The sequence below is a fragment of the Amblyomma maculatum genome, chromosome 4 (assembly GCF_055883805.1).
Source record: "Amblyomma maculatum isolate TAMU_Amacu chromosome 4, ASM5588380v1, whole genome shotgun sequence".
NCBI classification, from domain to species: domain Eukaryota; kingdom Metazoa; phylum Arthropoda; class Arachnida; order Ixodida; family Ixodidae; genus Amblyomma; species Amblyomma maculatum.
The window spans coordinates 19,133,145-19,157,361 of record NC_139347.1 but is presented as its reverse complement, the minus strand read 5'-3'; the positions used below and the strand labels follow the sequence as shown (position 1 = coordinate 19,157,361).

The window sequence follows — 24,217 nt, the reverse complement described above, 5'->3', positions numbered from 1 at the left end:
GGCGAGTCCAGGGAGTGCACGAAAAGGGCTCAACAACGAGAACCGTGCTTCTGAAGTTGAAGCCTGGGATGAAGATAGAAGATCTGCCTCACCAGATAAGAGTAGCAGGGGAGTTGGCCCTTGTTGTGGTGCCTGGGCGGCCCATGCAGTGCCTGCGCTGCCGCGGGACCGGTCATGTGCGCCGGGAATGTAAGATTCCGCGGTGTGCGAAGTGTAAGCGGTTTGGCCACTCGGAGGAAGACTGCGTACGAACGTATGCAGTGGCTACTGCACCAACAGCGAGGGCGGACATGACGGAACACCGAATGGACGTCGCAGAGACGGAGGAGGCCGCAAAAGGGGTCGGAGAGGATGAGAGGATGGCAGCAACGACAGGCATGTTAGTGCCCCCGGGGGGTGGCGACGAGATGCTCGGTGGACCAGACAGGGAAGTGGCACTGCCAAGCAACGGACCGTCGGAGAAAGAAACGGTGAGCGATGCCGAGAGCTCAAAAATTGAACTTCCGGAGTCTGCGGGCAGACGGGGGACCCTCGAAGGGAGCAGCGGCCGAGCGACCAACGTCCAGGGCCCTGCGAAGCGTGCCCACGACGGGAGCGCCAGTGAGACGAATGAGGCAGAGGCAGCTAGCAACGACGAGCCGCCGATAAAAACGCCAATAGGGAGGAGGGCGACCTTCAAACCAAGACCGAATGTCTCGACGGACAGGAGAGCTGCCGAAAAGCCGCCCCCGTCACAAGGTCTGCCAGTCCAACCTCATGGCTCTGGCGTCAACGAAAGCGTCTAGCGCCATGCTAGACGTGAAGGGTAAGCACCAAGCTCTTGGCCTCTTTTCACTCTAAGAAAATGGCTTATGTACTGTCACTAAAGGTTGCGACCCTTAACGTGAGAGGTCTAGCAGCAAAAAGGAAGCAGAGCCAGGTCCTGCGCCTTTTAAATGAAAATGACATCGATATACTTGGAGTTCAAGAGACAAAAGTCGAGGGTGAACAAGAGACCGAGAGCATGGTGCAACGTTTCACGTCGCGGTTTTACGCAGTTGTCAGCCATGCAGTCGGTACTTCTGCTGAATGCGTCCTGTTTGTGAAGAGGTTGCCGGGTCTTGTAGTGCAGTCGCATGCTTCTTTTCCGTCGGGTCGGGGTGTGGTCATCGATTTTAGTTTTTGCTCGGCTGAGTGGCGTGCTGTTTGTATATATGCACCTACGGTAGTTGATGAGAGGGCTGCTTTGTTTGATTTTGTTGAAGGGTATTTAAACACGGATAAGCAACTTGTCTTTCTGGGGGATTTCAATTGTGTACTGAGCTCCGGTGACAAAACTAGCCTTCGTACATTTAGGGATCGTAGCACAGAGGTGCTTTCGCGCTTGATTGACGAGTTTGCACTGGAAGACGTTGCAGAGTGTCTCACGAGCGAGCGACGGGTTCAGTATACGCATTTTCAGGGTGCTAGCCACGCCCGCCTTGACAGAATTTATGTGGCCGCAGAAGTGGCTCCAAAATGCCAGGATTATTATGTTTTGGCGGTAACGTACTCAGATCACTGCATGGTTCAGTGTACAATTGGACCAAGAAAGGGAGGTAGCGGTTTTAATTGGGAATTGTGGAAGTTAAATAATAAACTGCTGAATGACGAGCAATTCACCAGACTAGTAGAAGAAGGAATTGGTAATATTTGTCAGGAGGACACCCACGAACTGGGTCAAGAATGGGAACTGTGTAAGCAACAAATTAAAATCAAAGCTATAGAAAAGGCCAGCTGCATACGATTTCAAGAAAAACAAAATGAAATGCATTTAAGATCTTTGCTAGATAAATTGTTAGCCCTGGAGTGTAACACGCCAGGGTTATACATGGACGACGTTAGAAAAATAAAACAAAGACTTCAACTGAATGACGAAGACCGTTATCGCGGAGCACTGGTGCGTGCGAGAGCGGAAAAATTGGCCATGGATGAGACGCCGACAAAAAGATCGTTGGGAATAGAAAAAGCAAATGCAAGGCGAAATCACGTGGCAGAGGTAGATTGGGCAGGACGCACAGAAACCGATAACGAAGGAATCGCGAAAGCTTTCCGGGAGTATTATGAAGAGCTATTTTCGTCCCGAGAGGTTAATTTGGACCGTTTTAAAGAATCCTTTTTTGACGCGATGCCAAAAATTGATGACGAACAAAAAGAAAGACTGGAGCGGCCAATAAGCGAAAAAGAAGTGCAGCAGGCAATAGAAAATTTAAACCCTGGGAAATCACCCGGGCCTGATGGCCTGAGTGCGGCTTTTTATAAAGCGTTCAAGCAACAGCTATCTCCTTTGTTGTGTGCCTTATTTAATGAAGCGTATGAGCTGAAGGCACTGCCTGCGTCTTTCGGATCGTCGCACACAGTACTTATTCCGAAAACTGACCAACCAGATAAGCTTAGGCAGTTGTCGTCTTACAGGCCCATTGCTCTGACAAACGTTGATTACAAGATTTATATGAAGGTGCTTGCTGGCAGACTACAAACGGTTATATGCGAACTAGTGGGCCCTCACCAAACGTGCGGTATCAAAGGGCGATCCATCTTTCAGAACATTCACAAAGCGAGAAGTGTGCTCGAATGCTGCGATGCAACTCATGCGTGTGTTGCTTTACTGCAGTTGGACTTGGAGAAAGCTTTTGATTGTGTGGCGCATGCTATTCTGTTCAGTATATTAGACCATGTTAATGTCGGCTCTGTTATTCGAGAGGGAGTGGCCTTGGCGTACCGTAACTGCACTACGAGATTAATTGTCAATAAGTCACTGGGGGCCCCCATCAACGTACGACGTTCGGTGCGCCAAGGTTGCCCCCTCAGCCCTCTTTTGTTCGGCATTTATATTGAAACATTGTGTTTAAGCATCCTACAAAACAATGACATTGATGGTTTTCGACTGCAGGAGTCAGAAGTCAAATTGCTGGCTTACGCAGACGACGTTGCGGTTTTTTGTGTGAATAAGGAGAGTATAAAGAGGACAGTGGAGGTGGTAAAACATTTTAGCAAAGTCACAGGGAGTAAAGTTAACTGGGGTAAGTGCCTGGGATTTTGGCACGGAGACTGGCAGCTGACCCCCAACACTTTCGCTAATGTGTCGTGGGTTACAACGCCTGCAAAGTACTTGGGTGTGCCCTTGGAATTTTACAAGGAAAGCGAGCCTTACTGGCTAGAGCAGGTCAGAGAAACCCGTGAAAAAGCGGAGAAATGGAAAAGCGCTCAATTATCAATATTTGCAAGAGCCGCAGTTTGCAACCTGTTTTTAATTAGTAAGTTATGGTATGTAATGCAAGTGTTGCATTGCTCCCGTGTAAATGTGCAAAAATTGCATCGAGTTTTTGCGGTGTTTGTTTGGGCCTCGAGTTGGGAGAGGTGCAGTCGGACAAATTTGTTCCGGCAGGTGAAGCATGGAGGGCTTGGTCTGGGTCATTTGTTTGTGCGACAGATTGTCAACCGGTTTATGTTTTTTAGGGATGCCAGTGATCCATTCCTGCGCACAGTGTGTCAACAAAGACTTGGTCGAGCGTTGTCTGATTTCGTAGTTTATACGCAATGTATGCCGGGATCTCTTTTTGGATTCTTTAGGGAAATTGTTTTGAGCGTGAAATTCTTAAGCGCACGTTTTTCGAAAGAGTATTTAAGTAATGTTAACAGGAGAACATTATACAAGGATGTTTGTGAAGTGGTGTTCCCGGTGCCCTTGTACCGAGCTTTATACTATGGAGGCACAGGAAGTAATGTATTAAAACGCGTAAAGAAAATGCAAGTTGCTACGGGAGCTAAAAATTTTGGCTGGGATCGACGCCGGAAGTGAAGAGGATCACGAGGACCCCAAATTCAAGCCGGTGATTCCAATATTTGGATTTTGTCGGCATTTGAATTTTCCTTGTGGCCGACCAGGCGTTAAGCCTAACGAGGCTTAGCAAGAGAGCGGGGCTCCGCGGCCTCCCCGGCCTCGGCCCGAGGTAAAGAAGGCCCGGAGTGATGTCCCGAGCAAGCGACCCCAGCTACGACCGACCCTCAGCGACAGGCCCGACAAGATTTTCGGCCGACTCGCAAGAATTCATGGAGGAAGACCTCCAGGACACCACCGAAGCGCCTCCCGAGCAACAGGTCCGAGGCGGACCCGCGGCGGCAGGCAGCCAAGCCCTAGGAAGCAGCACCCCTTCGACGCAACGCTCACAAGTAAGCAACAATGGAGGAACCGACGCAGATTGGGAAATCGCCATGTCGAGAAGGCAGAAGAGACGCCAACGCAGCGATAACAAGCAGCAAGTCTTGGCGGGAACGAGCCTAGGGAACGGGCCTTCCCTAGGCGCGGCGAAGGTCACAGATGGAACGCCAGCTGCGCCAGAAAGGAAAGAGAAAGTAGGAGCGCCGAGGCGGAGACTGCCGCCGCTCCCCAGAGACGACCTTAAAATAGTCCTTCGGCCGAGGGGACTCGCTGTTAAAAACCTGCAGACGCACCAAGTGGCGCGGGCGGTAGTCGCGGCTACCGAACAAGGATGTAAGGCGGAAGACCTCATCATCCGACTGCGCAACGGATCGAACATCATCATCATCAGCACCGACAACGAAGAAGCGGCCCAGAAGATTAGGCGCATCATGCAGCTGAGCTTCGGGGGCAAGAGCTACGCCGTGAACGCCCACGTAGCAGCACCAGAAGGAACGCTGCGCGGGGTCGTCCACGGCGTGGACCCGGGAACCTCACCGGAAGAACTCAAGACTAACCTCAGAGTCCGCACGCAAGGCGTGAAGATCCTGGCAGCCAGAATGCTCGGGAAATCCAGCACGGCCGTCATCACCTTCGACGGCCCCATTCTCCCGAAGCAGGTGCTGTACTACGGCGGGGAGATGTGGTGCTACCCGTACCGGCCCACGAGGCAGGTGTGCTACGCCTGCGGCCAACAGGGGCACCGAATGGACGTCTGCCCGAACCCGGAATCCAGGACCTGCAGGCAGTGCGGGTGCCAGAATCCGGAGGCAGGACACCAATGCACACCCAAGTGCCTGCTGTGCGGCGGCGATCACGCGGTGGGCACGAGAGACTGCAAACAACGCCTCAAGTCAGCGAGCGAGCTGAGGTGGGGACCCCAGCAGCAGCAGCGGCGCAGCCGAGGCCGCAGCCGGGGAAAAAGACCAAGATGGTTCCGGGACGAGAGCCAGGACCCGGGCCGGAGCAGCCGCGGAAGCAGCCGGAGCCAGAGCCAAGGGTCCAACCGGGACGGGTCTTACCCACCCCTGGGCAACGCCGGCAAGCAACAGCCGCAGCAAAAGCAGCAGCCGTGGCAACAGAAAAAGAAGAAGAGCGGCGGAGGTGTTAAGGTGAGCTGGGGAGACGGCCCTCCCAAATCACTTTTTGCTCCGCACTCTAACACTAACAACATACAATCCACACAAGACAAACAACTATTAAAAGAGATTTCGAGCCTCAGGCGCGAACTAGAGCAAAGTCGCGAGGAAGCGAGGCAACTAAAGAAACAACTAAACGACATTATCAGAGAGAAACAAGAAATGAGGGCGGGTTATTCGCCGGCTAGAACGCCGACTCCACCACCTCAGGCGATGGACATGGCGCAACAAACCCACGAAGGGGGAACCCCAATTGATGATATAAAAAACCTCATAATGGCTCTACAGGGACAGATGCAGCAAATGCAAAGTGAACTGCAACAGACACAACAAAAGTTTGCCCTACAAGAACAGAACTTTAGAACCTATGTTAAAAACAACACCACGCAAAGAACCACCAACGACGCCAGAGACAGACTATACAACGAACGCAGGTTCGGCGCAGAGACCCCCCCCAACACAAACAACAATAACAAAACATGGCAGAACGCCACCGACAACTAGAACTTTGGCAATGGAACTGCAGGGGGTACAAGCGTAAGCAAGGCCTCCTGCAGCAATTCATATACACCAGAGGAAACCCACCGGATGTAATTATGTTACAAGAAACAAACAACACCCCAACACTCAGGGGCTACACGTGTCAGGAAAGCGGACGCACTGCGACCCTCATAAGCAAACAAGTAGTAGCCATAGCACACAAAGAAATAGAGGACACCCAGGTCGAACACGTAATTACAGAGATAATTCCCAAAAAGAAAACAAATTCCAAAAGCACCTATATCGTAAACCTATACAGCCCACCCAAGCAAACAAATGGGAACTTTATTAGGCTCTTTGCGGAGGCGAAAAAGTTGGCGGGACAAAACACCTTAATCATAGCGGGCGATTTTAACGCCAAGAGTCCGAGATGGGGCTATAACAGAGAGGACAAAAAGGGGCGCGGTATCTGCACGGCGGCAGAGAACGTAGGATGTGAGCTGCTAACCGACGAGAATCAACCGACTAGGCAAGGGAACAGCGTCAGTCCAGACACGAGTCCCGACCTAACCTTCATAAGGGGCGCCAAACAAGCAGAGTGGGAAAACCTACTCGAGAACCTTGGAAGCGACCACCACATAATAAGGATCTGCACAGTGGCGGACAACGTCAGGAGGAAGATTGGCACGGCTCGGCTGACGGACTGGGACGCCTTCAGAGCGCACTGCAAGCAGCTCGAGGGCGACATCGGTTCTGCGGAAGAGTGGAGCCAACAACTCAGACGAATCCAAGACCTATACACGAAAGAAGTAGACAGAACGGAACAAACGCCGGAGGTGGACAAGCGGCTCCTCAAGCTATGGGAGGCGAGACGCGGGCTTACCAAGCGGTGGAAGAGACAAAAACTCAACAGGAAGCTAAAGAGGAAAATTGCCGATATAACCAAGCAAACGGAGCAGTACGCGACGCAGCTGGCCAGGCAGGGGTGGCAGCAATTCAGCAACACGCTGAACGGCACCCTCAGCACAGCCAGAACATGGCAGATCCTCAAGGCCCTCATGGACCCGAGCAAAAACAAATCCGAAGGCAGCAAGTCGATACAGAGGCTGGTGCACCAATACGAAGGCACGGACGAACAACTACTCGAAGAGGTCCGGATCAAGTGCTACGGCAAAGATCAGGTCGAGAGCTACCGAGAAGAATACCGTGGCGAGGAGAACCCGGCCATGGACCGACCCATCACGAGAGAGGAGGTCGTCGAGGCGATAAGATCGGCCACGAAGAACACGGCGGCGGGGGCGGACAAGATCCGGAACTCGCTAATAAGGAACCTCAGTGACGAGGCGATAGATCAGCTTACGACCTACCTCAACAAGCTCTGGCAAGAGGGAAGAGTGCCGACGGAGTGGAAACACGCCGTCGTCGTGATGATTCCGAAGCCAGGCAAAAAGCTGCAGATCGAGAACCTCAGGCCGATATCTCTAACGTCGTGCCTGGGCAAGCTGTACGAGAAAGTGATCACGAAAAGAATCCAGTCGCACCTGGAAAACGAACAATGGTACCCGGACAGCATGTACGGGTTCAGAGCCAACCTCTCTACGCAAGACGTGCTGCTCCAACTCAAGGAGGAAGTGCTCGAGACGATGCCGAAGGCGGGCGAAAACGTCGTCATGGCCCTCGACATAAAGGGGGCTTTCGACAACGTAAGCCACGCGGCCATCATGGAAGGCATCAACAACACCAACTGCGGGAGGAGAACGCACGATTACGTCAGAGCTTTCCTGAGCGACAGAACGGCGACCGTGGGGCTGGGCGAGCTGAGAAGCGACGTCTTCCCCACGCCGTGCAAAGGCACACCCCAAGGATCCGTCATATCGCCCGTCCTCTTCAACGCGGCAATGATTGGACTTGCAAGACGGCTCAAGGAGATCCAGGGCATCCAACACGCGATATACGCCGATGACATCACGATATGGGTCACCCAAGGATCACTCGGGGAGAAGCAAGAAAAACTACAGGAAGCGGCAACTTGCGTAGAAACTTACACCAGAGAGAGGGGCCTAAGATGCTCGACGGAGAAATCGGAACTCCTCAGGGTCGGCAAGCATCCCACCCAAGCGACACTGGAGGTCGTTCTCGAGGGCCAGAACATCCCGGAAAAGAACATGATAAAGATCCTGGGTATGTGGTTGCAAGGAAGCCGGAAATGCAGCCACACCATCAGCCTGCTGAGTAAGGCGGCAGAGCAGGTGGGCCGTATGATCAACAGAGTCTCCCAAAAGAGATATGGAATGAGAGAAGAAGACACTCTCAAGCTAGTTAACAGCCTAATTGTCAGCCGAGTCACGTACTCCCTGCCGTACCACGCGACGACCAAGGCGGAAAGAGAGCAAGCCGACATCATTCTCAGGAAGGCGTACAGGACTGCTCTACACCTACCCAAGCACACGTCGAACGAAAAGTTGCTCCAGCTAGGCATCAGCAACACCTTCAGTGAGCTCGCCGAAGCTCTGCTGGGAACGCAAATCACGAGACTCAGAAGCACCCCCACGGGACGAGCGCTCCTAAGAAGGTTGGGTCGGGACACGAGCGGACTGGTAGACAGATACGCGGACGTACCGGACCACCTTAGGAAAACCATTAACGTGGGACCATTGCCGAAAAACATGGACCCCAATCTTCACGAAAGCAGACGAAAAGCGAGGGCCGAGTACGTTGAGAGAACGCTAGCCCAGTTAGACAACACTGTATACACGGACGCTGCCGTATATCTGCGCGAGAGAGAACGCGTAGCCGCGACGGTAGTGGTAAACAATGAAGGAAACATGATCACGTGTGCCACGGCAAAGGTCGCCGGCACAGCGGAGGCCGAAGAAATTGCCGTCGCGCTGGCGGCAGCAGAAGGCTACAGAACGGGCCGATCTCTCAACATACTGACGGACTCGAAGGAGACGTGCAGGAACTACACGAGGGGCAGGATCAGCAGAACAGCCCTTAAAATACTCAGCGGGGCAACCTCCGCCGAGGAGAAACCCAGGCATAGCCTAATCTGGATCCCGGGCCACACGGGCATAGGGGGGAACGAAAGAGCAGACAGCCTAGCTCGAGGTTACGCATTCCGAGCAGGGCAGTCAAATGCTCCGGAGCTCCGCCTACAGGCTTGCGAGGGGGGATACGCAGAGATATTGCACTTACATAGGGGAGCTAGAATTAGATATCCACCACCACACAAAGCCCTAACAAAGGAGGAAGCGACCGGCTGGCGCAGATTACAGACCAACTCCTTTCCTAACCTACACATACTTAATAAAATGTTCCCGACACAATACAGAGCCACCTGCCCTTGGTGCGATGCCACACCTACACTTTATCATATCACGTGGGAATGCGAACGCAACAAAGCATTCCACCAACACGAAAACCCGAGTGCGGAGCAATGGGAGAGTCGGCTCACCAGCAGCGAGCTCGCGACCCAAAGGGCCTTAGTGCAGCACGCGACTGATGCAGCACGACTCAGTGGAGCCTTGGAATAGGGGCCCACCCTTGCTGACGAGAAGTCTCAAGTCGCCAGCGCCAGAGAAGACGACGGAGACTTCACAACCGCGAAACCCTTAAAATATTCAATAAAGTTTTCACTCACTCACTCACTCTTTATGCTACATACCGGTACTTTGAGTGTAAAATCATTTATGGAGGAAAAGGGTATTTTCCTACCGTGGGGGGCCCAATGTCTCATCTGCAAACAGCCAGAGACAACAGATTACGTGTTTTTGCATTGCTGGGAGGGGGTATATTTGTGGGATGTTCTGCAAAGGACAATTAAAAAACAGTTGCCACTTGATTCCCATGGCATTAGGTATTTGCCATTGGATAACCACGATGATATGCCGTTAGACCAGGTTATGTTAATGTGCCTCCACAGTATATGGCGCGCACGAATGGCTGGTTATCACTGCGATCCAGATGCACGGCCAGCCCGCATGTATTTCCGTGAAAGTGTGCAGCGATGGCTCGACGTGCTTAAATTGCAACCATGTGCTCCTGAGTGGCTGTCAAAGCTGGAACCTTTGACGGTGCTCAAGGAATTTTAAAATGACAATGCCTGCCCCTCAGTGGGGGATAGGCAACGCGAACTAGCTTTGTGTACATATATTATTCCTTTGTTCCTGTTGTTTTGTTTTCCAGTGCGTTGTATTTGTGTCAAAGTCAGGCAATAAAGAAAAAAAAAAAAAAAAAAAAAAGGTTTCCGTGGTGTAGTGGTTATCACGTGCGCCTCACACGCGCAAGGTCCCCGGTTCGATCCCGGGCGGAAACAGCGAACTTTTTTTTTTTCTTTTTTTTTTTCTCAAAGGTTTACACCATACGGTTCGCAACCTTGGGAACGCATTTTAGAGCAGAGCCCATATCCCCCGTTTCCGTGGTGTAGTGGTTATCACGTGCGCCTCACACGCGCAAGGTCCCCGGTTCGATCCCGGGCGGAAACAGCGAACGTTTTTTTTCTTTTTCTTTTTTTCATAAAGGTTTACACCATACGGTTCGCAACCTTGGGAACGCATTTTAGAGCAGAGCCCATATCCCCCGTTTCCGTGGTGTAGTGGTTATCACGTGCGCCTCACACGCGCAAGGTCCCCGGTTCGATCCCGGGCGGAAACAGCGAACGTTTTTTTTTCTTTTTTTTTTTTTCATAAAGGTTTACACCATACGGTTCGCAACCTTGGGAACGCATTTTAGAGCAGAGCCCATATCCCCCGTTTCCGTGGTGTAGTGGTTATCACGTGCGCCTCACACGCGCAAGGTCCCCGGTTCGATCCCGGGCGGAAACAGCGAACGGTGTTTTTTCTTTTTTTTTTTTTTCATAAAGGTTTACACCATACGGTTCGCAACCTTGGGAACGCATTTTAGAGCAAAGCCCATATCCCCCGTTTCCGTGGTGTAGTGGTTATCACGTGCGCCTCACACGCGCAAGGTCCCCGGTTCGATCCCGGGCGGGACAGCGAACGTTTTTTTTTTTCTTTTTTTTTTTTCATAAAGGTTTACACCATACGGTTCGCAACCTTGGGAACGCATTTTAGAGCAAAGCCCATATCCCCCGTTTCCGTGGTGTAGTGGTTATCACGTGCGCCTCACACGCGCAAGGTCCCCGGTTCGATCCCGGGCGGAAACAGCAAACGTTTTTTTTTTCTTTTTTTTTTTTCTCAAAGGTTTACACCATACGGTTCGCAACCTTGGGAACGCATTTTAGAGCAGAGCCCATATCCCCCGTTTCCGTGGTGTAGTGGTTATCACGTGCGCCTCACACGCGCAAGGTCCCCGGTTCGATCCCGGGCGGAAACAGCGAACGTTTTTTTTTTCTTTTTTTTTTTTTCATAAAGGTTTACACCATACGGTTCGCAACCTTGGGAACGCATTTTAGAGCAGACCCCATATCCCCCGTTTCCGTGGTGTAGTGGTTATCACGTGCGCCTCACATGCGCAAGGTCCCCGGTTCGATCCCGGGCGGAAACAGCGAACGTTTTATTTTATTTTTTTTTCGTAAAGGTTTACATCATACGGTTAAAATCAGGTTCCTTTTCGTAATCGACATATCTCTGCAGCCCTACTTGTGGCTACTTTAAATGTACGAGGCCCCGTATCAAGACGGCGACAGTACCAGCTCAGCCGGCTTCTTTTAGACAACGACCTTCACGTATCAGCCGTACAAGAAACGAAGACAGAAAGCCAAGATCGAACCGGTCGAATGGAAAAGGTATTATATACGCAAATGGATGTCTGCGTATGTCACTCGGTTGGTGCATCAGGTGGATATGCGCTCATTATCTGCAATAATATTGGTATAACGATGCTGTCACTAATTTCATCTAAAAGTAGCAGATGTTTTGTTAGGGGTCTTATTTTCCCGTATTATGCACGTATGCTGAAAACGTAGAGAACTAACGAAACTGCTTTTTCACCAAATCGAGATGCATTTAAAGAGTCGCAAGATGTTAATTTTGTTGAATGATTTCAACTGTGTATCGGCCAAGGTGTTTACCACTGAGAGACGAAAGTGCTGAGCTCTTGAATAGTATATGGTTCAGGAATACAATTTGGAAGACATAGCTAGGGCTGTGTAAACGGTACCTCTCTGCAATGCACGCGCTTTCAGGATGACAGTCATGCAAGCATGACAGTAATTGAATTACAGTAATGAAATTGCTGTAGTTTAATTACTTTATTAATTTAAAATTAAAATTATTACTCTGGCAGTAATTTCACAACAAAAGTTATTAATTCCTTTCGAAATTACTTTTACTACATTGCACCACTGTTCTTTTAATAGACAGCACAGCAGGAACAGCGTGCGGAAAGCCTGGGCCAGCGTAACGGTACGACAAAGAGCAGGACAGTGCATTTGAGACCTACTGTGGCCTGTGTATCTGGAGACCCACTTATTAGTGTGGTTATAACATGGGTAGTTGCAACCATACCTCAGCGGAAAGCAGGGTGGAGGGCACCACAGCATTCGAATGCAACCACCCCCCCCCCCCTCCCCCACCTCCCTTGCCAGATATTATTGAGCCACACATATCCCCCTCCCCAGAAATCATTAACGAAGGCGCACGAAGTTACCTAGCTCCGACTGCGAACGAGCTCGCTTATAAATTCGGTGGGGCTTACCCTCTTTTCCCCAATTGTCATGCAGTGCAACCTAAACTGCAATATATGCGGCGAAAGAGCACCGATCGATGTGAGGCCGTGCTGGTCAGCTCAGACACATTCAAGTACGGGACATCGAGCGGGCCAATGAGGTCGCCGCCAGCCGTGGGCTAGCGACCATCCAGTACGTTTCTGCGTCAACCTGATCTCAACGAAGAAATAAATGTTTTACGATCCAATCCAGGGACCACTCGGTCGACCTCGAATGGTGCGAGCAGCACGCGCAACACGATGAAGCCGCGGCGAGGAGGCCTCTCCCCTATACCACAGAATGGCTACACAGAATCCGATGTTCATAGAACAACGTTGTCGTAACTGCGATCTGCGAAAAAGGAAGGTCGTAGCATCGTGTGATTCTATTTAATCCAACTACAAGCCTCTAAATATATATATATATATATATATATATATATATAGGTCGTGGGTTCGGATCCCACCATCGGCACGTTGTTTTTTCTTCTACTTTGTGTTTAATTATCTTCCCCTAAACAGATCACATTACTGATTTCTGTGATTATCTAAGCAAATATTAAAAAAAAAAAAGACATAAAGTGCCATCCCCAACGCTTTCCTTGGCCTCGCCGACTGTTGGCTTCTTTCCTTCATATATATATATATATATATATATATATATATATATATATATATATATATATATATATATATATATATATATATATATATATATATATATATATATATATATATATATATATATATATATATATATATATACATACATGTTATGAAAAACAGCACAGCATGTCATCCTTTGCCGTGTTTTGTTTGACAACACTTAAGAGTTTATAGAGAGAAATTTCTGAAAACAGCGGCTTCAGCGCTGTGTAACCTCCCTTTATAAGCGCACTATGAGCACATTGTTGATGGCTCAGAGTTTGATTCAGTTAGCGAATCATGGGGAGCAGGTAATAAACAAGGGTTTTGGCGTTGAGGTGCGCACAGCTTTACCAATATGGCCAGGAGACGAAGGGGGAGGAAGACTTCCTTCCACCAGGGCTGGTAGCTTTTATAGAGTCCAAAACTTCTTCACATCCCAAAAAAGGGATTCGAACTAGGGAGCGCCCTTCCAGAATGGTTTTTATTGTTATTATTATTTATTGAAATGGTCTTGTCACTACGTCAGGCATCGGAAGATGATTTGACTCCGTTTCGGAAAGCATTGCGACATACCAAGCACTGGGAGACAGGCTTTGGAGAAAGGGGTTATACAAAGCTTACATAGACGTGATCCGCATCTACAGTGAGGTCGATCTTATCAAGATAATGAAACATTCCGATCGGCAGTCTGTGGAGGACGTTATCGGAAATACTCTGAAAAATGCAAGACTCAACCCGCCAGCATTTTAAGCGGGCGTATGCCATCCGATTAACTGGTGATGCCAATCACTTCCTCGTGTGAAGTAGAACGATCTTTCCGTGCATTCGGAAATCTGAAGACTGTGCTTCGAAGTATATACGATGGCTGAGGAACGCTTTGCGGTATGGCACGTGTCCATCAAGACGTTATAGATGATATTAATTTGCCTGAATTGATGAAAAAATGTGCCAGTGTTTGCTCCAGCTATGCTTTAGCTGTCGAACATCCTCAAGTGAAGTTAGGCTAAGCCTCGTGCAGCTACTGCGTCCGGTAAGTACGAATGGAGAGAACAGCTCCATTTATTTTACACCATAACGAAGCCACTCATTTTCCTACATTTTATAAGTCCGCTGTTATCCAGCATTTTTTCTTTAATCGTGAGATTAACTCAGCCGAGCAGCTTTTGTTTAATGTTTTAGTGATCTCTCCTTACCTTTTGGAAATGACTGAATATGTACACAAATTGTCACTAGTATATTTTACGCTGTCTTAAAGCTGATATCTCTTTCACTATCACATACTCACATAGTAAAACAAAGCGCGTGTAAAAACACTGCAGTCGGCAAGCGCCGTTAACCCTCTATAACTTATCGTATGGTATTTATACACACGCATAAAATTGTGAAATACTAAAATGGATATCACGACAAGCTACGTATACACTCTGAAATTTGCGTGGATTCGGCTGCTGCAAGCACAAAAAACAAAAACAAAAAGAACTCGTATGTCATTGGTTCTCAGTGCCTTAATCAGCTCAATACACTCACGCGACCTAGCCAGTAGGAGATTTCGCCTTCTTAAACATCGGCGGTCCTCATTTTCTCTCTCTCTCTGAATGAATGAATGAATAGATGAAAAAAAAAATGTTGCTGATAATCTCAAGTGCTGCCAAAATGCCTCTAAAACGCGACAGCACACTGAGTTCGCGACGAAGCGATAGGGGCGTAGTTTGTAGAGACAGAAGTCGCAGATAAAGCAAGCAAGAAATGTAAAAATTCGTAGCCTCAGTCAGCATCGCATGCAGGTGGCTACACCAGATCCACATTTTACGCGAAAAACCTACCTCACCCGAAGTCAAGAAGTCTTTTTGAATAAGCTCATCGCCCACGCGGGTTACACGCCACGTATTATGGCCCGCTGGCGTCAGTATACAAAGGAAATGATTGCGTGCCCCCCCTGTACGACTCTAACACGCGGTGGCATATCTCATCTACTCTGGGATTGCCCTGCTTTTTCTACTGGACGCGCCGAGATCAAATCCTACCGCCTGAACTACCGTTTCCTTCTAGAAACTGATGCTAACACACAGATGATATTTGCCAAGTATGGCTCCCTTAGTGGCTTGGTTAGAGCAATATGATTTGAGTGACGACCTAAACAATGAAGATTCTGTCTACTCCCCCTTTACCCCCATCCATGGCCATGAGCCTTCCCATTCAATAAAGGACATTCAATCAATCAATCAATCAATCAAGCGCTGGCACTGTACTATATCAGCTTGAGACGGGCAGAGAATGGAAGCGTAATCAATTTGTTGATCGCTCACTCTCGCTCATTTTGCCTCTCTTTCGCTTTCTTTTTTTTTTTTTTTTGTTGCTGGCCTAGCTTTTTGGACCTCGGAGTCGATTGATGGACGACAAACAAGGAATTAAGGTCTCGTTAGCCGTACGACATTTGGTAAAAATAGGCGCGATGTAGTAACAGCCTCAGTCTGAGAGGGCTGCGCTTTTGGGGGTGTGCTTTGTACGTTTGTCCCCAGCAGCTCTCCGGTATAAGGCGTATACGATTCTCGGGTGATATCCAGTTCTGTCCTTCCTTTTCTTCCCAAGAGGCTTATAAATAATCAGATTGAACCCAATTTATATGAAAAACAAAATGCACCATTTAAAGAGCGTGCGTTTTCCAGTCCGCAAAGCTGAAGACGGATCTACTTTAGCGATGTCCTTCTTCACTGCTTTTGAGCATTCGATATGGTGGCGGCTGCGATACTGAATGCCTATTTTAACAGCGCAAAAGGCAGGCCGGCTTCCACTGGCGCGAAAGAGCTGCCTAAAAGATTGATAAGGCACTCGGCGAAATACTTAGTACCAAATAAGGAGGTGAATCTAATTTGGTGAACAGTTTCCAACAGTAACCTCAAATTTTTATATTCTTTTTGAAATGATGAGCAAAAAAAAAAAAAAAGAATTTTGTTCCCATGCAAAAGGAGACTGCATAGAGAAAGTCCTGTTTTGTAGAAAGAAAAAAAAAAAAGGCCTGAACAAAAACTCAAATTTTAAATATTCAAATAACTCTACTTTCGTGTATAACTGAAATTTACAAGTGTCGGCAGATTTTTCTAGCCTCGAATTCTCAAAGAATATTACTCCCCTCTCCTCCTCCCCCCCCCCCTCCTTTATTAAAAAAAATATGAAAGAATAAGAAAAGAAAAATTACCCCAAGCACGAAGATATATCCGCAGGCAACAAAACGAACCGAATCTGCATGCTATATACATTGTTAGCCCGACCCCACGTCAAAAAGCACGCCTTGAAGAAGGGCCATTTTTTTCCACAAGCCTTGCCTTTGTCTACTTCGGTGAAGTGTGAACTACATGTAGGGTTTAGCATCCGGAAGCAGCACGGAGGTTGGAGGGAGCCCGATATATAGCAGACGGCTCCAGTGTAATTTCAACGTCACGTCGCTCTCTAATAGCATAAAACGAGATATTTCACAGTTCTCCCTCAATAAATTGCGGTTTCCGTGACCATACTTCGAAACCCTCGACCTCGTTCTCAACAGCTGAACGGCAGTTTGTTGATTACAAAACGAATGCGAACAACATGGCATCCCCATCCTGCGATCCCATGAATCGACGGCTCTTGGCACCATGCGCACAACGTCGGCCTCTGGACGCTGTTTGTCGTATCACTTGGCTATACGCACGCGGATCCCAAGTGGAGCTCCGTTCGGAATACTAAGGCCACGTGTCGAACCGGTTCTGTTTAAGAAGTGCTTCGGTTCTGTTTGCTCACTACAGCGGAAGCCTGACGCTAGCTACAGAGGGCTCGTGACCCATATCGCATCAGCGTGGAATCGTCATGGGAAGGGATCAACAACACCTCGAGTGCTTCTCCCACCTTCGAGCAGGGCTCGGCTTTTCGTTGTTGGCGTCGTACTCGCTTTCACATGTGCGTAAACGAAAACACACTCGAGAATCAGGTGGTTTTCAGGAGGCCATATTGATAATACACGCGCCCAATACAAGACCGTAATATACCTAGCGAGAATCCAGGGCAAGAAAGCGGCGGAGAACTGGTAAACGCGTCCTCGGCAAAGATATCTGAGGCGCTCCATCAGGCGCGTACAGCCAAAAATCTATAGACTGCTGTGCGATGTCAGTGAACCTAAAAAACTTCAGGTGGTCGAAAGTTTTGGAACATTCCACAGCCGCGTCCCCTCATACCTTGAGTCGCTTTGGGACTTTAAACCCGATACACAGAACCGAAACGGTTTCATCGATCAGAAATTTTCTGCGTCTCGTTAAGGCGTTCTATGCATTGCAGTTAAAAAAAAAAAAAGAACGATGACGACGATAGAAACGGACTTGATGGCGCCTGTTATTCATTTCCGACGAAATGCTGACTGGGCTGCTCTCTTGCCACAGGAAAGGTTTTATCTAAAGGATTTCATTTCCGTGGTTATGTCGGTGGGCACAGGCGAGAATGAAAATAAAATATAAAAAAAAAACTGGAGAAATTACTATTGACGGGGGCATTTGGTTCTTGTGCTCACATCACTGTTCACAGGCCGGGGACGTGAGTTGCTTGGACAATTTTATTGATGTTCGAACTGTAATATTGTATCATTATTACAGAACTAAAATTATTAAATGGAATCGCTCTCTGTGAAAGGGTAGCTGTGAGCACTAACAACAGTTTTTTTTCTTTTTTTTTTTTTTTTAGTATGAGCGGTATTATTCTTGAGAAAATGGGGGTATTAATTTCGTAAAATAAAGGTACGAAAGAAAATATACACAAAATATCATTCTAAATTACTGACCTCATGCTGCATTTTGTTTTCGCTTTTAATTTTTACTTTCAATTAAATTTATTCTGTCCGTATCCAACAAGGAAAAACTTTCTGCTCATTCTTTTTCCGCTTTTTGTCGTCCGGCCGTAAAGCTTATTTGGCATCCTGCCTGCATGCGCCTCTTAAATCTATACGAAATGCCTTCCACAGAATCAATGACCGAGAATTTTGCAGCTGTGTTTACACAGGCTGCAATAAATAAACGTCCCGATTTGCCTTGGCTTCAAGAGCGCAGCCACTTCTTTACCAATGTTTCATTGAACGAAGTTGACCATACCCTTCATCCTTCATAACATTCCTTTTATGCCCCGAGGTAATAAACATCGCAAAAAGAAACAATAAAAACAAAGCATCTGCTACTTCGCTCTTTCCAAACGCCGTTGCTGCTAATCAATGTCAGCATTTTCTTTATTTCAAAAGTAAAAGTCCGGCCAAGTGAACGATGGTCGAATTAGAGATTTGCAATGAAGAACGAGAAAATTAATAGCAGAAAAAATCCACGTGGCATGCACCTTGGAAATGAGCAGGCGCTATTTCAGTTTGTGTAAGACATTTGGCAGTCCACACTGAACCCTGGCCAATCCCCCTTCGTGGGTATGTGCCATATATCAAGGCAGAAGAAGAAGAATCAGGCGCTGCTTTTTCAGAGCTCATTTCCTCGCTCCAGTATATACGGTTAAGGATGTTCCTAAAATTACTTTTTCTCAGCTTTCTTCGATTATAATGACGTTGCCAACTGCTGCGCCTGGCCCTGACGGAGTAACGTCAAAAATGTTAAAAATCCTCTTTGAAGTGTCTCCAAATTCCTTGTTAGAATTGGTAAATTATTCAATTATTCATTCTTGGATACCTGGTGACTGGAAACTAGCCAAAGTGATTCCTTTACGGAAACACAATGGCGGTGGCTATACTTTGGAAAATATCAGACCAATATCTTTAACATCAAACTTGGTAAAATTAATTGAAAGGGTCGTACTCAAACGTGTTACCGAGTTTGTCGAACAAAAACATATTCTTAGTCCCTGTCAAATCGGATTTCGAGCAAAATTTTCAATATGGAATGCACATACCGACCTTGAGAGTCGAATTCTTCTTGCGCGGCGCAAAAAAATGCATGCTGCATTGGTGACTCTAGATATAGAGAAGGCTTATGATAGTGTAGAGCCCCGAATTTTATTGCACAGATTAGAATCGCTATGCTTTCCACAATACTTAATTGATTGGATATCTACATTCCTACAAAACAGACAATTTTACTGTTCATTGAATGGAGTACATTCTAGCAAATATCAACAAACCAGAGGTGTCCCTCAAGGGGCAGTTCTCTCGCCCGTGCTCTTTAACATTTTGATGAGTTCAATTCCCACTCATCAGGAGATCCGCACGTATGTCTATGCGGATGACATCGCATTCTTTACGGCTGCACCTCACATTCAATCCCTCAACAGGCGCCTGCAATCGTACCTAAGCTTCCTTCAAAATTGGTTAGATGACTTAAAATTTAAATTAAATGTTAAAAAGTGCGGGTTCCTTGTTTTCCAAATTCAGGATCCGGTAACTCTTGCTCTAACATTTAAGCAGGAAATGATTCCTCAAGTTAAGTCTTTGAAATATCTAGGGGTGATTTACGATGACCATCTGGCATGGAGGGATCACATTGAACATGTTGCAGCGAAGGGGGCACGTGCTGTGGGTATGTTGCGCAGGTTAAGCAGTCCAAGGTCTGGGATGCGGCGAGACGCACTATTAATGATTTATGTTATGTATGTCCGCCCAATTATAGAATTTGGATCTGTGTTATTTTCTGGTTCACCTGCTTACAAAATTCGTCCGCTTGTTCTTTTAGAGCGGGAAGCGCTTAGATTATGCCTTGGGCTCCCCAAATTCGTGGCTAATAATGTATTATACCTTGAAGCCCGAATACCACCGTTAATAACTAGATTACAATTCTTGACTGTCCAGACGTATCTGAAAATATATGAATCACAATTCCACCGCTCCGTATCAATTTTTTGTTGCGAGCCAGACTCCTTTTTTGGAGTCGTATGGCCTCGATTTCATACCCCGCAGGTAATTCTAGTGCAAAATCTTTACAACCTTTGCACGTAGTCCTTTCTAACATCTTTCCAACAAAAGTAAGTGCATCGTCGGTTAAAATTATCTTTGATGACATTTTCCCAAATAATGCGAAACACTTAGCACCTCACATTTTAAATGGATTATTAGAAGATCATTTACAAAGTCTTCCCGTTAGCATAACAATAGCAACGGATGCTTCTCAATTTAATGAAAAAGCCGGCGTTGGAATATACTGTCCGCTTTTAGACTGGGCTTTTTCAGTCCGTCTTCCGGATTTTACTCCAATTTTCCAGGCGGAGTTGCTGGCGGTGGTGCTTGCTCTGCGCAAACTAGACACAACATACTCAACAGTGGCTGTAATTACAGACTCTTATTCTTTGTGCTTGTCGCTTTCTTCGAATATGGATTCGCAAATTTTAAACACCTTTCTTTCATTGCTCCCCTCACATTTGAGGCTCATACATATAGTGTGGGTACCAGGACACAACAATGTGACAGCCAATGAGATTGCAGACAGACTAGCCAAAGATTCTCTCAACGGCCCTGTATTGCCCATCCTCCCGGCAACAGCGTACATAACAGCAGCAAGATTTCGGCGGCGTGCCTTATTAAGCACGCAGTCTGGATCTATTTTATCCTCGGATGACTACCTGCACCTCAAGTATTCGTGGAATAGGAAATCATGTCAATCAAGGCAGACTGAGGTCTCTCTAACAAGGCTACGCTGTCGTATTCCGCCCCTAAATTTCTATATGCACAGGTCTGGTTTGGCGCTTTCTCCTGTCTGCGCATTCTGCGGGGAACCGGAAACAATAGACCATTTCTTGATATTTTGCCGCCGTTTTACCATGATGAGAAAACGGTACTTAGAGAAGCCGTTACAACAGCTGGGTCTTAATTTGAGCAGCCAAATTTTATTATCGTTCGGTGCCACCATGCTTGGGTACAGCCACAGGTATGTTTTCAACGCCATTCAAAACTTCTTAATAGAAACAAAACGTCTACCTGACTAATATGCTTTGAAGTTTTATTCTGTACATATAAATCTTTCTATTCTCTTACTGCGTGCGTTAGTATTTACTATTATATATTTTGGTTTATCATATCTACATTTCCTTTTCTATTCCCTAGCATTTATTATTATTTTTTTTTTCCGATGTAGTTATACATCTCAAAATCTAATATCTCTGCACCCCAATTCTTGGCCGATCCCCCTGTGTGGGTATGTGCCATCACATTAGAGGAGAACAACAACAACAACAACAACATTTCCTCGCAGTAGGAGAATAGTAAGATTTATATGTACAGATTAAAACTTCGAAGCATATTAGCCAGGTAGACGTTTTGTTTTTATTAAGAAGTTTTGAATGGCGTTAAAAACATACCTGTGGCTGTACCCAAGCATGGTGGCACCGAACGATAATAAAATTTGGCTGCTCAAATTAAGACCAATTATTACACTTACTCTTATATACTCTTATATATTTTGGTTTATTATATTTAAATTTCCTTTTCTATTCCCTAGCTTTTATTTTCTACTTTTTTATTTTTCCGATGTAGTTATACATCTCAAAATCTAATACCTCTGCACCCCAATTCTTGGCCGATCCCCCTGTGTGGGTATGTGCCATCACATTAGAGGACAACAACAACATCATTTCCTCGTTATGCCGGGTTTACAGTAGTGTAATACAAGAGGCTTGCACCGAGGACCAAACCGTCAACGTATTTGACTCAGACCAATTTTCTCTGCACATGAAACTATGCACCTGCGAAAGATCGAAAACATTTTTGTTTCCCTTCTGTTGCCGAGTGTCCTGAAATAGAAAGCGGACATAGAACTATCGCTAAAAGGAGATAGCGAGGAAGCGCTGTGAATGCCTACAGGACACGACGCGCGACTGCCCCGCCTAGGGTTTACGCGAAAAGGTGAGTATAGTCTTTTGAGGTGTGGTTGCTTTCTCCGAATGTAAGTCTTCGGTCTCATGCGCTCTGCACAGAGATACCCCGGATATCTGAGGCAGGAAAATGACGCAGCGAATTGTAAAAGCCAGCGAGGTTACCTACATTATTCCGGATGTCTGCTGCGTAGCTCGAATGGACAGAATTTCACCACAAATAATGCGACGGCACAAGAGAGGTACACAGACGAAAACTACAGAACACGCATCTGCTTTTTTTCCTTTTATCTTGCATCGTCGCCTTGTTGGAGCTGGACTTTTTTATCGTTTACTCGTACTTATGTCCCACTCTGTACTAATTAAAATACTCTAAGCCCATGGATGGATACACTATCACGTTACAGCGCATACCAATGTAAAGCATAATATAATTCCACCTGTAACACTCGGGCACTAAGACAGCACCATTATCGCTTTTTAGGCCTGTGAACGATGAGATCAAGATCGCAGAATTAATAATATCGTTCGCACAAAATCGCCGCTGAGTGAAGCAATTACAGTCTTTACCGTAGGTGCCAACACTTCCTAAAAGACACCAAGAATGCGCTCGTCGGTTTCGGAGACGCTAAAGTCAGGCCAGTGTGATGACTTGCCGGTTCGGCCCCACAGCTGAAATAAGCGCTGAAGAAACAGGGAGAAGACAGTCAACATAATATATACGTTTCTGTCCCTGCCCTGTTGAGCGATCAACTAAAGGAGGCAAGGCACGCATGCGGTAGCTGCATTCCTGTTTGAGTAGGAAAAGTGCAGAGAACAGGGACAGTAAGTTTAAACGAAGGCACTTCAGGTCGGCTTCAAAGAGAAATCAAGGTCGTGCAAAGAATATAGAGATAAATTATAGGAAGATGAAAATGGCAAAAAAGGTATCTTTCTTTGAGAGACAGGAATGGGGGCTCAAGAGCCGGAGGAGCCGAGCTGTAAGTATATGATCACGGAGATGTCTCTAGATCTCCGTGCTCGTAGAGGTAGAGCTCAGATAAATTGTGTTATATCTTTTATTTGAAATCCAGGAAGGACAAACAGATTATAAGTTACGGTGAACACAAAGATAACATGCAGGCTTTCCAGGGTTTCTTTGCTACAAATGAGGTCAGAAAATCGAATGAGGGTCGATGACTACGTAATCTACGTACACTATCTTTGGCTTCTTGTGGCGTGGCCTTTCGACAGCAATCTGTCACTCCTGCCGCTTTCGTCTTCCTTGAAGCCTCCTGGAGTTCTCCTTTCACGCAAGTGGCACTCGGCCTCCTTATCTCCCTTGCCTTTCTCGCATTGTTTTCTCTCTTGACAAAATGCCCTCGCTGGTTCCTCGAGAGTCGCTGCCACTGCGCGTACAATCATCTCTTCCTCACTATACGATCCGGATCAGGTATCGCTATCGTAAGGGCAGGCGGTATAAAATTTTGGAGCCCTCCACTACGGCGTCCTTCATGGGCTGAGTCGCTTTGGGACAATAAGCCCCATAAACCAAACCGAAGCAAATAGTTTGGGCAGTGGTGCACCTGGTTACAGCCGGCAGCAACTTTCGCACGGCAGTCCTGATTTAAGTCCTGATTTATTTATAGGAAGGGAAAGGCACGGTAACTGTCTCACTTGCTTTCTGTGGACACCGCAACCGCGCCATTGGGGAAGGGAGGAAGGTGGGAGTGAAAGTGGAAAGAGAGAAAGAGGAGCCGTAGTGAAGGGCTACGGAGTAATTTCGACCACCTGGGGGTCTTTAACGTGCGCTGACATCACACAGCACACGACGCCTCTTCGTTTCGCCTCCATCGAAACGCAGCCGCCGAGGTCGGGTTCGAACCCGGGTACTCCAGCACAGTAGTCGGGCGTCTTACCACTGCACCACCCCGGCAGAAACCGCCACCTACAGAGAGATAGAGAGAGAGAGAAAAGCAACGTATGAGACCCATGAGTGTGATCAGCGGTAGTGGCTCGTGCATGTACTCTTCCACTGGCAGTGTGATGCATGAACTTGGGATTTACTGTGCCTTATAGGAAAGGTATTGCAGCTCCCCGGCAGACGGCAGTAAAGATGACATTAGAACAGAGCTCCCAGCATATCGGATATCGCCCACGCATGCTGCTTTTAACTCGCTCGCATGTAATAAAGCTTTTTTCAATAGGAAAATTTAGTCGCGTTATTGAAAGTGCCTGGACGAGAAGTAATTTCGGGCGCGAGGAAGACACCGTGGTT

At 47.3% G+C, this 24,217-nt stretch overlaps 8 non-coding genes across 8 annotated transcripts; all 8 read left to right on the top strand.

The window, feature by feature from the left end:
* Window positions 1-10,080: 10,080 nt before the first annotated feature.
* Window positions 10,081-10,153, top strand: TRNAV-CAC (transfer RNA valine (anticodon CAC)). The gene has a single exon. It is a non-coding gene; the product is annotated as a tRNA-Val (tRNA).
* Window positions 10,154-10,249: 96 nt separating this feature from the next.
* Window positions 10,250-10,322, top strand: TRNAV-CAC (transfer RNA valine (anticodon CAC)). The gene has a single exon. It is a non-coding gene; the product is annotated as a tRNA-Val (tRNA).
* Window positions 10,323-10,418: 96 nt separating this feature from the next.
* Window positions 10,419-10,491, top strand: TRNAV-CAC (transfer RNA valine (anticodon CAC)). Its single transcript has one exon. It is a non-coding gene; the product is annotated as a tRNA-Val (tRNA).
* A 97-nt stretch (window positions 10,492-10,588) lies between these two features.
* TRNAV-CAC (transfer RNA valine (anticodon CAC)) lies at window positions 10,589-10,661 on the top strand. Its single transcript has one exon. It is a non-coding gene; the product is annotated as a tRNA-Val (tRNA).
* A 98-nt stretch (window positions 10,662-10,759) lies between these two features.
* Window positions 10,760-10,838, top strand: TRNAV-CAC (transfer RNA valine (anticodon CAC)). Its single transcript has one exon. It is a non-coding gene; the product is annotated as a tRNA-Val (tRNA).
* Window positions 10,839-10,929: 91 nt separating this feature from the next.
* On the top strand, window positions 10,930-11,002 carry TRNAV-CAC (transfer RNA valine (anticodon CAC)). Its single transcript has one exon. It is a non-coding gene; the product is annotated as a tRNA-Val (tRNA).
* A 97-nt stretch (window positions 11,003-11,099) lies between these two features.
* TRNAV-CAC (transfer RNA valine (anticodon CAC)) lies at window positions 11,100-11,172 on the top strand. Its single transcript has one exon. It is a non-coding gene; the product is annotated as a tRNA-Val (tRNA).
* Window positions 11,173-11,270: 98 nt separating this feature from the next.
* TRNAV-CAC (transfer RNA valine (anticodon CAC)) lies at window positions 11,271-11,343 on the top strand. The gene has a single exon. It is a non-coding gene; the product is annotated as a tRNA-Val (tRNA).
* Window positions 11,344-24,217: the final 12,874 nt, after the last annotated feature.